This window comes from Accipiter gentilis, chromosome 1, assembly GCF_929443795.1.
Source record: "Accipiter gentilis chromosome 1, bAccGen1.1, whole genome shotgun sequence".
NCBI classification, from domain to species: Eukaryota; Metazoa; Chordata; class Aves; order Accipitriformes; family Accipitridae; genus Astur; species Astur gentilis.
Genome location: NC_064880.1, coordinates 25,868,575 through 25,881,520, shown reverse-complemented (window position 1 = coordinate 25,881,520; position 12,946 = coordinate 25,868,575). Strand labels below are relative to the sequence as shown.

At 41.6% G+C, this 12,946-nt stretch overlaps 1 protein-coding gene across 3 annotated transcripts in view; it reads right to left on the bottom strand.

The window, feature by feature from the left end:
* Positions 1-9,180, bottom strand: part of INO80D (INO80 complex subunit D) — a 44,545-nt gene extending 35,365 nt beyond the window's left edge. For 2 of the 3 annotated variants that reach the window (XM_049807709.1, XM_049807719.1), the window contains exons 1-2: positions 7,633-9,180; positions 6,191-6,260 (exon numbers count right to left, since the gene is read on the bottom strand). The gene's annotated coding sequence lies outside the window, so the exon portion shown is untranslated. Of the gene's footprint in view, positions 1-6,190; positions 6,261-7,374; positions 7,433-7,632 lie in introns of those variants that run through there. The other variant, XM_049807728.1, reaches the window with a different exon arrangement.
* Between the last annotated feature and the right edge of the window lie 3,766 nt (positions 9,181-12,946).

The window sequence follows — 12,946 nt, the reverse complement described above, 5'->3', positions numbered from 1 at the left end:
GCATGGAAACACATGAAAGTACAGAGCACATACTACATACACATATATATATATTTGAAACTAATCGTTGGAGTATGAACCTTCACAATGTATCAGTCTTAGGAACAAAAAAGTTCATTGTTGGCTGTGCCCTTCAAAAACACAGAATGGGAAGAGAGAACTATCTCTTTAGCATGCTGAGAACCAAATAAACCTTTCAGACACCTCTACTAAGGCAGATACTGACATACACTTCAGTATTATCCAGCAACAGCATGAAAGAAAAACATAAATCCCATGGTGACATGCCCAATATGGGAGCTGTGATCTGAGTTTGGGTCCCATATGTTTGAGAGACAGCCTCCTCCATTACTATGGCAGCAAAGACTCAAATGAGTCTTAACTAATTGCATCTCATACACACAAAGAAGCTGACAGAAAGACTTTTCCTCTGGAGATTGCTTCTCTCAACAGTTAACCACAGTTTGTATTTGGTGGCATACTGGACGGGATGAAAAACTTGAAAGAACAAGTGCATCTTGCAGTTGGGGTGACTCACATGCTGCTCTCTGTTTCTTTCTGGTTTACTTACCACCTTCTTCTAAGCTACTACTATCACGCTTTGCAGAGTTTTTGATGGATCAATGACCTTCTCCTCCTTTGCACAACCCAGCAACATTTCTTTTCTGAAGGTTATCAAGCAACACACCAAAGAAAAAGAGTTCCTCAGAATGGTTCCAAAGTAAACAGCGAGAAATGCGTATCTGGTGTGCCTCTGTTAAGCTTCTGTAAAGAAACTGTTCCACAGTTCCCAGCCACTATAATCCTGGATTTATTCTTGTGCCCCCAGTCTTATTTTTGGATTTAACTCATAATTAAGTCTTATTTTTGCATTTAACTTGACCGTGTCAAGGCAGGCATAGTACTTTACTTCTCACTTGTCTGAAAGATACAGGACACAAGTACAATGCCATATGAAACTTTTAAGCAAAAATACTGACAATAACCCTCAGGGAAACCAATGAGCTTGAACATGAATTTTAGATCTATATATACACTAAGAGAAGCTCGTGCAAATATAACCATGTTAAAAATCCTGATAGGAATCAATTAGTGCAACTACAGTGCAACAAACAAAAAGAAAGCTAATATACCTAGCAGTCAATGTTATAAAAAAACCCCCAACACCTACAGCAACTCTCTCAAACTTGCAATTTTATCTTTCTTGGTAGATTGCTACACAGACTCCCCAAAAGACAGTGGCACTATGTGGATATACTGCCAGGATCAGAGTCTGAAGTTGTACTTAATCTAAAAAGAGGGTCGTTTGGGTTTTTTTTTTTTTTAACTTCCATAGCATACGAGAGAGAGAGAGAGAGAGATTAAAATAATGAAGACTTTTAAATCTTTTGATTTTTAATCTGATGCGGTATTTTATTTTATTTTGAATAAAATATACAGGAGTTCTTACCAGAGCTTTTTGCTGCTACATAAAAAGTAGCATAAGCATGGAATAGGCACATGTAGCTTAACTGAAGAGAACTGAAACTACAGTTAGCTAAATAGTGGGTGGGGGAGAAATTATTTTTGTCCCACAGGATTCAGTAAGAGATGACGGAAACATGGACTTCCCCTGGAAAAAATCAAATGCTTAAGCAGCTGTACTTCACTGCAAAAATATCAGGGTACAAAACTTTCTGGAAGCTGTTTCGGGTTTTGCATTTATACTCTACATTGAAGGTGTAGAAAGGTTCAACAGAAACATAATTTATGCTTGCATATGCTCAGACTAGCTTTAGCCACAACCCATGAACCAGAGACTGCTTCTTGAGGAACCTAGATTTTCCTTTAACAACTGCTTCTAAATAAAAGATTTTGAGCTAGTCAGAAGCAATGGGGCAAAGAACAGAAGAGAATCCAAAAACGTGTGCCATTGCCAAATGATGTAAGATATTACTGAGGTTTAAAAAAATCATGCTAGGGGATAAGGTGAATATAGAACAGTCATATACCATATCACACAATATTAAAGCTAGGGGTACTTGATGAAGCTAGTAAGAGTTTGACTCAAAACATATTAAAGTAGTACTACTTCTTTTTTACTATTCACAGGTAGTGAACTGCTGGAACTTGCTGTCAAAGAGGCTGTGGAAGCAGACAGTATCATCAGCTTCAAAAAGACAATAGAAAAGTTCACAGACAGTGGGGACATAAATGATGTACCTGCTAGCATGCCTAATGTAACAAACAGGGATAGTGGAGGAGTAAGAGAAGAAAACACTAAGAAGTGGCTGGGCTTTCAGGCTTTTCCTAAATAGCATCACTTACTCCTACTGCCCAAGACAGAACACTAGGTTGGATCGACCCCTGATCTGACCCAGCAGGGTACTTCTTGTATTCTTATGAGGTTATCACTAACATTTGTAATTTGATAACACATTCATTTCTTCCTTTCTCCAATTTTTTATTCCTGAGCAGTTGACTGGAAGAAAATCTCCTCCCTCTGGCAAAAGCCCTATCTGGACATGTGAAGAGCAACAAACTTAGCTTCCCAGCAAGGTTTTATAGCCAGGATAGGCAGGACACAGAGCAAAGCCACACTCTGGGACATCACCACTTAAAGCAGAGCTACTTGTTCTGCTGAGTGCAGCCACTGGTGGTCCATAAGGCAACAGAAGGTGGTTTGCAAAGTGACTGTAAAAAGAGAAATGAAAGACTTAATACACACAGGCACACACCTGCGCAACTGCCAGTACCTGCTGTCAGGCATAGGAAGAAGCCAGCTCCCAACTGCTTTTAGTACTGGCAAGCAGGCATAATCAGTTCCCTTGCAGCGCACATCAGCTCCAAGACAACAAAGCCGTAGCTCTGCACTCCATGTACCCTCTCCCAAAACAGTTAAAGAGTCCTTCAGAGAGGCTGGGAAACAGTGCAGCAGCAAACTTGGGGAGGCAATCTTTGCTAGACCATACTGATTATCAGCATTATGTCATACAGAAATTTGGTACCTGACATCATCTGTAGTCTACAGAGAAGTTAACGGCCTACTCACTATTAGAAAGCCCAAAGCATTATAGCCTCAAAACTCAATTGGTAATTTTGAGAAAACACCGTGCTGAAAATATTAGAGTATTTTAAATCATGTGGGTTGGATACATTCTTAAACATATGCTCAGAACTTGACATTCAACATACATAAGACCCTTTTAGGCAATGGAATCCCCAAATGTGTTGTAAATTGCAAGGCAATTATATATCAGTGGTTAAAAGATGTATAATTAAGAGGACTGAGCTCAGAGCTTCACACGTTGCATCCAAACAAAAGCCACGATTAAAGAGGTCTTAACTGTGTTGTTTTGCATTTGCTAATACCAGCACAGACTTTATGTTAAATTGCTCAGTGTGTTCATGATATCTCACAGACAAGGTACAATCATCTACATATGCTTCCAAAACCATCAGCTTGGGGCCAGAAATGGAACATGGATCTCCAAGAACCTCAGCTTTTCCACAAACACACATAGCATAACTAGCAGTTTTGTTGATTCCTCAACTTGACCAAGAACAATTCCCTCCATTGCCACTGTCTGACCCTTTTGCTGAGACTAACAGTAAATACACAGACTTTAAGATGTTTGGGCAACGTGGAATTTCATCCACTCAGAGATGAACAGAGACCATAAAAATCATTGCAAAAAGACACACATTTAAAGCTACCTTACAGTAAAATCTTTCAGTCAGTATTAGTAAAAACTATACTATCAGAGAGAAAGCAAAAACATTCCTTTTTTCTATTTCATATTAAGACTTCAGGCAACTAGTACCTCTTCTGTGAAGTGCTCTGTGCTATCAAGAGAAGCTGCACCACATCTAATTGTGGTCAACATCAACACCACAAAGTTGTAACTTCTGTCCCCGTTCTGTGATCTAACCATAACTTTGGCTTAGTTCTGGTCATTTAACAGCTCAATTCTCTACTACACTCAGCTACCAAACCAAGCCTGCTACAATTCTGGGAACAAGAGTCTTTTTGTTAGTAAAAGCATCCAAACTGAGACAGAAAACACTGGGAAGCAACCAAAGTCAACTACAAGAGTTCCTGTAGGGAACACTTCTATTAACTACAGTACAATCCTTACCCAAGTCCACCTCTGAAGACCCCCACACAAGTCAAGGTACCGCACACACATGCAAGTACCCTGACAGATCAAGGCACTTAACATGTTAAATCTTACTAGACATTTTGAGTTACCACCTGGAATCATAATTTGGACTACTTTTTTCATATGTTAAAATCTACCTAGGAAGACAGAAGCAGCAACGTTGTCCTCATTCTGCCTTTTTAGAAAGCTTATTACTTCAACTCTGCAAAAAGGCAGTTTATATTGCATAAGGATGTCCGATATATTAACAGAAAAGCAGCAGTATATTTTAGGCAATACTGGTAATATAGATTATGCTTCAGAATACAATGCAATAAATATAGAATTAAATTTATGTATTATTCCTAATAATGGCTAGAGAACTTATAAGACTTGTAAAAAGTTTCAATCAACAGCAGAAAACATAACTAACAGGAGGGAAAATAACTCTTTTTGTTCCAAAGCAGAACAGGTTCTACTTTTTGTTTTCCCACACAAAATGAACTTAAGCAGAAATTTTAATTTCAGCTGATTCACTCATCTGATAAATAGTGCCTTAAAGAAAACATGACAAAGACAGCCCAAAGCCTAAAAAACCCCAAACATTTAAGACTCTTGGAATTTCAGAAACTTCAAAGGACTTCTAGAGAGAAAAGATGTTAAGTAGGAAGATTAGTAACTGTTGCTAAGTGCACACTCCTGTAGATTTCAATAAAATCATTTCCTAAATATGGCTATTCCTGACCTAAGGTTCAAGATGGGCTCCACATCTTTGGAAGTCTTTTGAACGAGGATTTCTCTATTTGAGCAGAAGGTCTCAGGCCCCAGTACTGCAATCACATCCTCACACGCATATTCTCATGCTTGCACAGAAGCCCACTTATTTCAGTGTGGCTATAAACAGGCCCAGGTTTTGCCAGGGCAAGAGGGGCTGCAGAAAGGCGGCCTTCAGATGCAACAATAAATGGAACACTTAGGCCATCACAACGTCGCAGAAATGCACTTTAAAACGTTATCTCAAAATATCAAAACCATGATCCTGAGAGAAAGCAAATACTAAACATACCACAGCATATCTTGCATCTGTACTTTAAGGAAAAAAAAAAAAAAAAAAAAAAAAAGGCTGTACATCCAAGCCTTTTATTTATTTGAATAACAGATAACCTGCACTTGCATATGCGGTTAAACAAAATGCCTTAGTCTTATTTTTAGTCCCAATACTGCAAAGACAAACAAGCTTATTTTCACACAACATAGGAACATCATTCTTGCTTCAGTAGGAATACTCAATAAAATAAAACAGCAGAGCTCCTCACAGAGCAGCCTTTTAGCAGGTATAAGCTACTGAAGTTCAATATAGTATTACAATAAATTCATACGTGAGGATTTACCGTACTGTGAGAACACTGTACATGCAACTCTGTACAGGACCAGGCCCTAACATACAAATTCATTCACTCACCATAATAATATTGAAACATCAAAATAACTCCCACTAAGTAAATTTCAGGTTGCTTTCTATAAATAATTTAGCTTTACAATTAATAAAACTTGTCTGATGTACATATATATTACAAACAAATCACATAAGAGGCTGAAGATGGCTGCAAAAATGTTACCAGGTTATAAGTGACAGCTTCATAAAAAACCACGAGCGCTCCAGCGCAGCAGTCAGCAGCGGTACCTGGTGGGTACAGCCTTAGTGTGCAACACTGCCAGTACAGGGGTGCCCAGAGGAGAGGGCACGCGACTACAGGGGAATGATGTGTTGCCCTAAATTTGCCAGTTTTCTCTTTAAGTCTACCAATTCTCAAAAATTGAGAACAGCCTTAAAATAAACCTTCATCGTATGTTGTTAAGCAACAAAGTTAGAACTAACTATAGATCTACATATTTTAATCAGATAGTATAATATAAGGCTTTAAGGTAAGCGCTACTGTCGTTTCCAAAATTCATTTGAGGTTACCTGTACAAAGCCATTAGCATTTTCAGCTAAAAGACATACTAAGGAACGTTTGATCAAAACTAGACGCCTCCCACATTAGATAGAAACCAGAGAGCTATTTCACCTGTGCGGGGTGAAGCGCGTTGGTGGGTTTTCCAGTGGGCTCACTTCACAACTACCAGACGTTCTTTTCCCTGAAAAAAAGGATCCTTTCATTTTCAGGCCTGGGCTCCAGCGGCACCTCACGGGGACCCCCCCACCCCAGCCGGACCCCGACCCGTGGGCACAGCTAGGCTCCTCCAGCGGGGGACACGAGAGGGACGAGGGCCCAAGTCCAGGCACGGCCCTTGCTGGGTAGGGGCCGCTGAGGCGATCCCTTCCCCCGGCCGCGGGGCCAGCGGGCTGTAGCCCCCGTCCCGCCGACGCCAACCGGCCCTGGGGCGGTGGGGGTGGCCGAGGGACCCCGGCCCAGGCGCTGGCCCCGGCAGGGCCGAGGTGGCTGCCGGCCCCAGCACGTGGCGGGGCGCGAAGGCGAGGCCAAGGCAGCCCCCGCTCCGGACCCTCACTCCCACCTTCGGGGGCCAGGCCGGGGCCCCCGTGTGCCGGCGCCTTACGGGGGGGGGAGGGGGGCACTCTGACGACCTCCACACACCCCCAAAACCGCCCCCTCCCCCCCCCCAACAAAAAAGTTGTGAGGCGAATCAGCCCGCCGCCAGCCCAGTCGAGGGGGGACTCCGGCGGCCGGGGGGGGGGGGGGGGGGGGCGGAAGGACGGGCCGGGGGGGGTGGTCGCGGCCGCGTCCCGGGGCGCCCCTCGCCCCGCCGGCCCTGGCCCCGTGGGCGCGGGGCAGGCGGCAGACGGCGAGAGGGGGAAGCACCCTAAAAACGCCGCGAAACTTTCCAGGCCTTGGCCGGCGCGGCCCCGCACGCCCCGCGGGACCGGCACCGCCTCCGCGGCCCCGGACCGGGCTGGGGGCATTCCCCCCCCCCCACCCCTTCCTGCCACCACCGCTCATTAAAAGTCATTTCGGCAAATTAATGCCGCCCCCAGCCCCCCCGTCCCGTCCCGCGCCCCCCCCGTCCCGTCCCGCCGCTCGGCGCGGGGCTGGGGGGGGGGGGAGCGGCTCCGGCCGAGGCACCCCCGCCGCCTCCCCCCAGCCGCCAGGCTCCGGCGGCAGCGGGGCTCGGCCCGCTTTGGGCCCAGGGCCCGGCGCGGGGGGCCCGGCGGGGCGGGGAGCGGAGCTGCCGGGCCGCGCCGCGCTGAGGCCTAGCGCCCCCCCCGCCCCCGTTCTCCCCCGCCGCCCTTCACCTCCCGGGCAAAGGCGCCGCGGCGCCGCGCCCCGACCCTCCCGCTGGGCTCCGCCGACCGTCTCACCCCCCCCTTCGGTGTTCCTCTCGGCGCCCGAAAGCCTCAAAACCCCCCCCGGTTCCCCTCACCCCCCGCTGCGGCCTACACCGCCCCGGCCGATCCGCGGCCTCGCGTAGCCCGCCTCCCCGCCCGCCCTGCACCCTTCGCACCGCCTGCCGCGCTACGCGAGCCCGGGGATGCAGGCCGGGCCTGGCTTACCTTTCCAGCTGCTTTTTTTTTCTCCTCTCTCTCCTCTCCCCCCTTTCCCTCTGTTGGGCTGACAGATCAGAGTTTCCTCCCCAGCAGAGGGACTGGGAATGGGCTCGGGCTCTGTGCTGAGGAGCTGCTGCCCCCCTGGCTCTGAGAAGATCCTGCTTTTTGTGGGGAGGAAGCTTTGGGGGCTCTTTATTATTTTAAAACTACAAAGTGCTCAGAGGGTAGGTGATTATTAAGGGGAATCCCTGAATATATTCTCCAGCAAAGAAGGCAGGGCTGCTGGGGCTGCTCAAGAAGAGAGCCAGCAGCCTCCTACAGCACCACTACAGGCACTGAGAGGACATAACATCAGAGAGCGGCTCCTCTGCCCTCCAAAACAACAACTTTCCTACCATCTTGGAGGTAGTAGAGAGGGAGAGAGGGAGGGGGAAAAAAAAGTACAGAAGGTTTTTATAAAGTGTCAATTTGGGGGAGGGAGCCACATGGCCAAAACCAATTTTTTTATAATTTATGTGACTTTTTATTTTAAATAAAGATAAAATACAAAGGCATGTGGCTGAAGAAATAATTTTCTTTATAACCTGTTAAGATCAGCTTTCTGGAAAAAAAAAATTAAAAGGAGGTACGGTAAAAAATATATTTTTAGTAACTTTGTTTTTCTTTAAAAATTAAAAATTCGTGGTTTTCTCCTGTAATCTGTAAAGTTGATAACTTTTTTGTCGTTGTGTGGTAGTTCTAAAATTAATGTGTAACTGTGAAAGTTAGTGTAACTTTTTTTTTGGTACTTCTACTCTCAGTAGAACAGCTGAGATTGATGTGGGCTAGTTTGGTGTAACTGTACCATTACGTCTTTCTCTCAAGGCATTGTAAATAAAACTGAATGTACTGGTAGGAAAAAACAGCTTTTTTTTTTTTTTTTTGCCTTTTTTTTTCCTAGAGTAGGCCATATAGAGAAGCTATGGGGGATTTAATGCAAGCGAGTGGAACCTGTGATATATATCTGAGAAATTCTGCTAATCTGTCATAAATTTAGCAATTGTCTGCCCTGCAGGATGGGATGTGAAAAAATAAAGCTCATAGCAAGAAATTTGGAGGCAATAGTTGAGTTTTGGTTTTAATGTTTTCAAAGCACTTTGCAGGCTTCTAAAGCCTCTTTTGGTTCTTTTTAAGTTACTGTTTTGATTTGGGGGCTTTGTTCCTGATATTTATGAATACTATTATTCCTGACTTCTTTACAGAATTGAGAAATGCATTAAATTTATACTACAGTATCTTGTAATATAAAACAGCCGTTGTGTTTTTCTTTGTTGCAGATGTTTTTATTAGATTGTAAAAAAATATATGAAATGCTGTCAAAACAACGTGAGATGCTACGGTTTATCTATAGGTGAAGACACTGATCACTGTATTCAGCAGACCTATGATAATGTTTCTTGCAATAGGACTATGCACAGCCCTGTTCAGAGATGAACTGCAAAGGTTCCTTTTATTTGTCCTGAAGGAAGAGGAAATAATTAGGAAACTAATGAGCTATACATAAAAAAAAAAAAAAAAAAGTTTTTTCCATTGTAGAAATTATTCAGGTGCTATAGCCTAATTGAACTGCAGTCAGACTAAGGTCATATGAATGAATGTATTGAATTACTTAGTATGTTACCAACCTCTCTCCCTCCTCTGTCAAATTTAAAATATGTTGTTTTAGCTCAGTTACTCTAATCTTAAAAAAAAAAAAAAAAGTAAAAATCCTGAATTTAGATACATTCCCTTCTCAAAACATACTTTGTGAGTTTCCTTAGCTAGTATAGTGTGTTTATAGTGGGTTTTTCATTTAGATAAATTAGTTTGAATTAACATATAAGTCAGCTGGTGTTTGTGTCAAACTGTGTATTTTTTGTTCAGTGGGAATTTTTTAAAATTATGGTTAGTCTACCTAGCACATTCTAATAATCCAGTGTTGCGTTCTATGAAGTTATTGCATAGGAGGTGCTTTTCTGTATCATATTATTAATCCATTAAATGCATTATTCTGCTTTCACATTAGAAAAACAAAAAATAATCAAATATGTTGCTCTTATCGTATTTTAAAAGATTTTGTATTTTGTATAGAAGTAATGCGATAATTAGGGCACTTCATAATCTTACCAGTCATTATTGTGTGCTTTGGAGCATGGAGTATAATGATTCTTTTTGTAAGATATTTAAACAAAAAATACTTCTATATATCTAAAATTCATACAGGAATGACAGGGATTACAAATGCTGGTCATATATGAGATGATTAAAAAACTCCTTTTGAAATATTACGAATAAATTATCTCAATGTATTCAGAAATTCAACAAATGCAGCATAAACTAATATTTCCTTTTCTTTTTTTCTAAATAAATAAAGGACCAAATTCTGAGACCCCAGTTTTTCAGGTGCTTGCAGGCCTGATTAACAATTCAGAAGTGTTTGAAGAATCCCTCAATACTTACTTGCGTAAAACTCTTACCAAGTCGGTAGGGTTTTGCTAGAGTACTGAATTCAAGTTTCTGCGCTAAGTGGTCTTCTATCTAGCACTGTGTTAAACAAGAGAATTGCTACTTTTAACTGTAATTCAGTAGTTCTCTATAATTCAACTATAATTCAAGTTAGTTATTTTTATTGCACTATTAAGAAATTTGCAGTGTTTTAGGAAGAGGCATACCATGAACAACTGGTCTATACTGTCTTTCTGTGGTACTCTTGAGAATATCTGTACAGCACACTGAGGGGTATCTTAGTATTTTTTTTAAATGGGATGCGGATGATACATGTTAGAGAAAGGTCTATGAAAGCACTTGAGAACCTGAACACAGAAACAATATTAAACCCTTTATTTGGCTTATGTGCTTGACTTCGCAGATACTGACTTTAATCGCATTACTTGCATGCCTAAATTTAAACATGCATCATAGTAGCATTACACATTTTGGTGACATCCTGAGATCTATTTAATGTGTGTTAGTTGCAAAGCCAGAAGCTTTAATGCTAAGGGAAAGGAGCAACATTTTGAATCTAGTTTGGAATAGGAAAACTGAAATGGGCTATTTTTTAGTGTCTTGTGTGAAAAATCCTGAATCTTTTTATGGAGGACAAAGTAAAGAAGAAAAATTCACTAGATCTTAGTTGCATGGACTATTGTGTAATCATTCAACAGAGAAGTTAAAATCTGTATGTTATGAATGGAGGATTTTATTTAATCAAACTTTGTTTATTTACCTGAGAGGATTAAAAGGATTTGCTTTTCAGTAACTTACTAAAAATTGCAAATATTATTTTGTTATGCTGACAACAGAATGTTACACAGTAACACCTAGAGGAGCAAAGTCTGCTAGCTTTAATAATGGGGAATTAAAAGAAGATTTTAAAAAAAGATTTGTTTGCCTTATCGACAAGACTTAAGTTGGGAGATACATCATTTTGATAGAGTAGAGCAGTGCTCTGAAATTATGTTGGAGAACAAATTGGACTCCAAGATTCCTGTACAAGAACAGTGTGTAAACCCAAAGCAAGAAACATCCCCTGTACAACATGAAGAATAGTATTCTAGAAATTCCATTTCTTAGTTACAGAATAGATCTGTCTGCCTTGACTTTAAAGTGGCCACATCCCTGGACCAACTGTTCCAGCCAATAAACCTACTGTACGCTTGAGCAGACAGTGGTCAAAGAACATTAATTTTCCCTAAATCACTGGTTTCTGGCTAATGAGGCATACTTCGCTGGTGTGTCTCACTGGTACTAATAGTGAGACAGAGGGCAGTGACATAGTGAATAAGCTTTGTGAGTCTAATAAAAGTAATGGAATAGATGCTTTAGGTGGTATACCAGTGACCTGGAGGAAGCTGCATCAAGAAATGAACCTTGACCGTCTCCCAAGGTCAGATGCACCCCAAGTCCAGACCTCAGGAATTTCTGAAGCGTGACTTAGACTCTATGCATGTGGTAAAGAGTCTGGAGTTTTCCGCAAATAGTGTTATAATGTCAACATCTTGCTGTTACTCCTTGAAAGACACATACATTCTGAGGAGACAGTTCCCATGTCTTCAAATGCTTGTGAAGGGGATCAGTTTCTTTAAAATGCAGGTGAATATCGTGAAGGGGAGGAACAACTCTAAGCGTGTACATGTTCATTAGACACTTTTGTATGTAGAGCCACATTTGTATAGAAGATCTTGTTTTAGGCATTTAAACACTGAAAAAGGTGACATTAAATAAAAGCCAAAATTATGATGAGATACATTCTTCTAAGCAATGTCTTGAGCCGCAGTTTTATGTGGTATTGGTCTATTTAATTGTGGTCAGTTCTGTGGTCAAGATAACCATTAAAGCCCAGCATATTAGTATTACTGAAAAATGCTTATTCTTACTTTTCAACAATTCTTTAACATGGAAATTTTATTGCAGTGGTTGTCTCTAGCATATCTGAATTTCAGTTACCCTGTCTGCTGCAGTAGTATGTATTTAATAACCAGCATGCTTTTTGCCACTTTTCAAAACATCAGAGTCCCTATGCTAAAACCATTGTCTACCGTCCAAGGATTTTTCTCTAGCAAATATACCCAAGTTATGGCATAAATTCAGCTCTAAACTCCTTCAAACCCATGTTTTAGCGCACTCCTACGTGGCAGATAGCACAGCTGAAAGTATAGGAGAAACCGTATGTAGAACAGAGTAACTTCGCTTTACTGCATTTAAAGTCATAAATGCTAGCAAAGCAACAAGTACAGATGACTGGCCTTGTTTTCCTGAGTCTTAGGGGCTTCATTAAAGCTTACTGGAGCAATGGGAATTTTGCTGTGGACTTCAGTAGGAGTATAGTTGCAGAAGTATTTAACCAATGGGGAGCAGACGTATGCTAGCTATTGCATGATAATATAATTAATTGATAGTGAACTGTACTGAAAATAGTAATTAACTAAGACTTAACTAATCTGTTCTTCATTATCAACGTGTATTTCAATGTGGAATTAAATACATGGTATTGTCTTCCTAAAGCTCAGCAAAGACAAAATAGTAAGTCTATTAATTGTGGCAGGGCTGTCCAGAGTACATGACGGGCATCTGTGGAGACTTCCTTAAATAGAAAACGAATGAATGGAGTAAACTGTCCCAGCAGAATGCTGTAATACAGTCCCATTTTACTGGGAAGCCCACTGTTAATTCAAGGTATACTATTGTATTTTTACTGTCTGCTTCTGTCTATTGATGTTTCATTAACTGTAATCGATTGTAAGCAGTTAAGAAGCTACACACTTTATCACCAGTCCTTCTTTCTGCTGTTAGTTCAGTTACT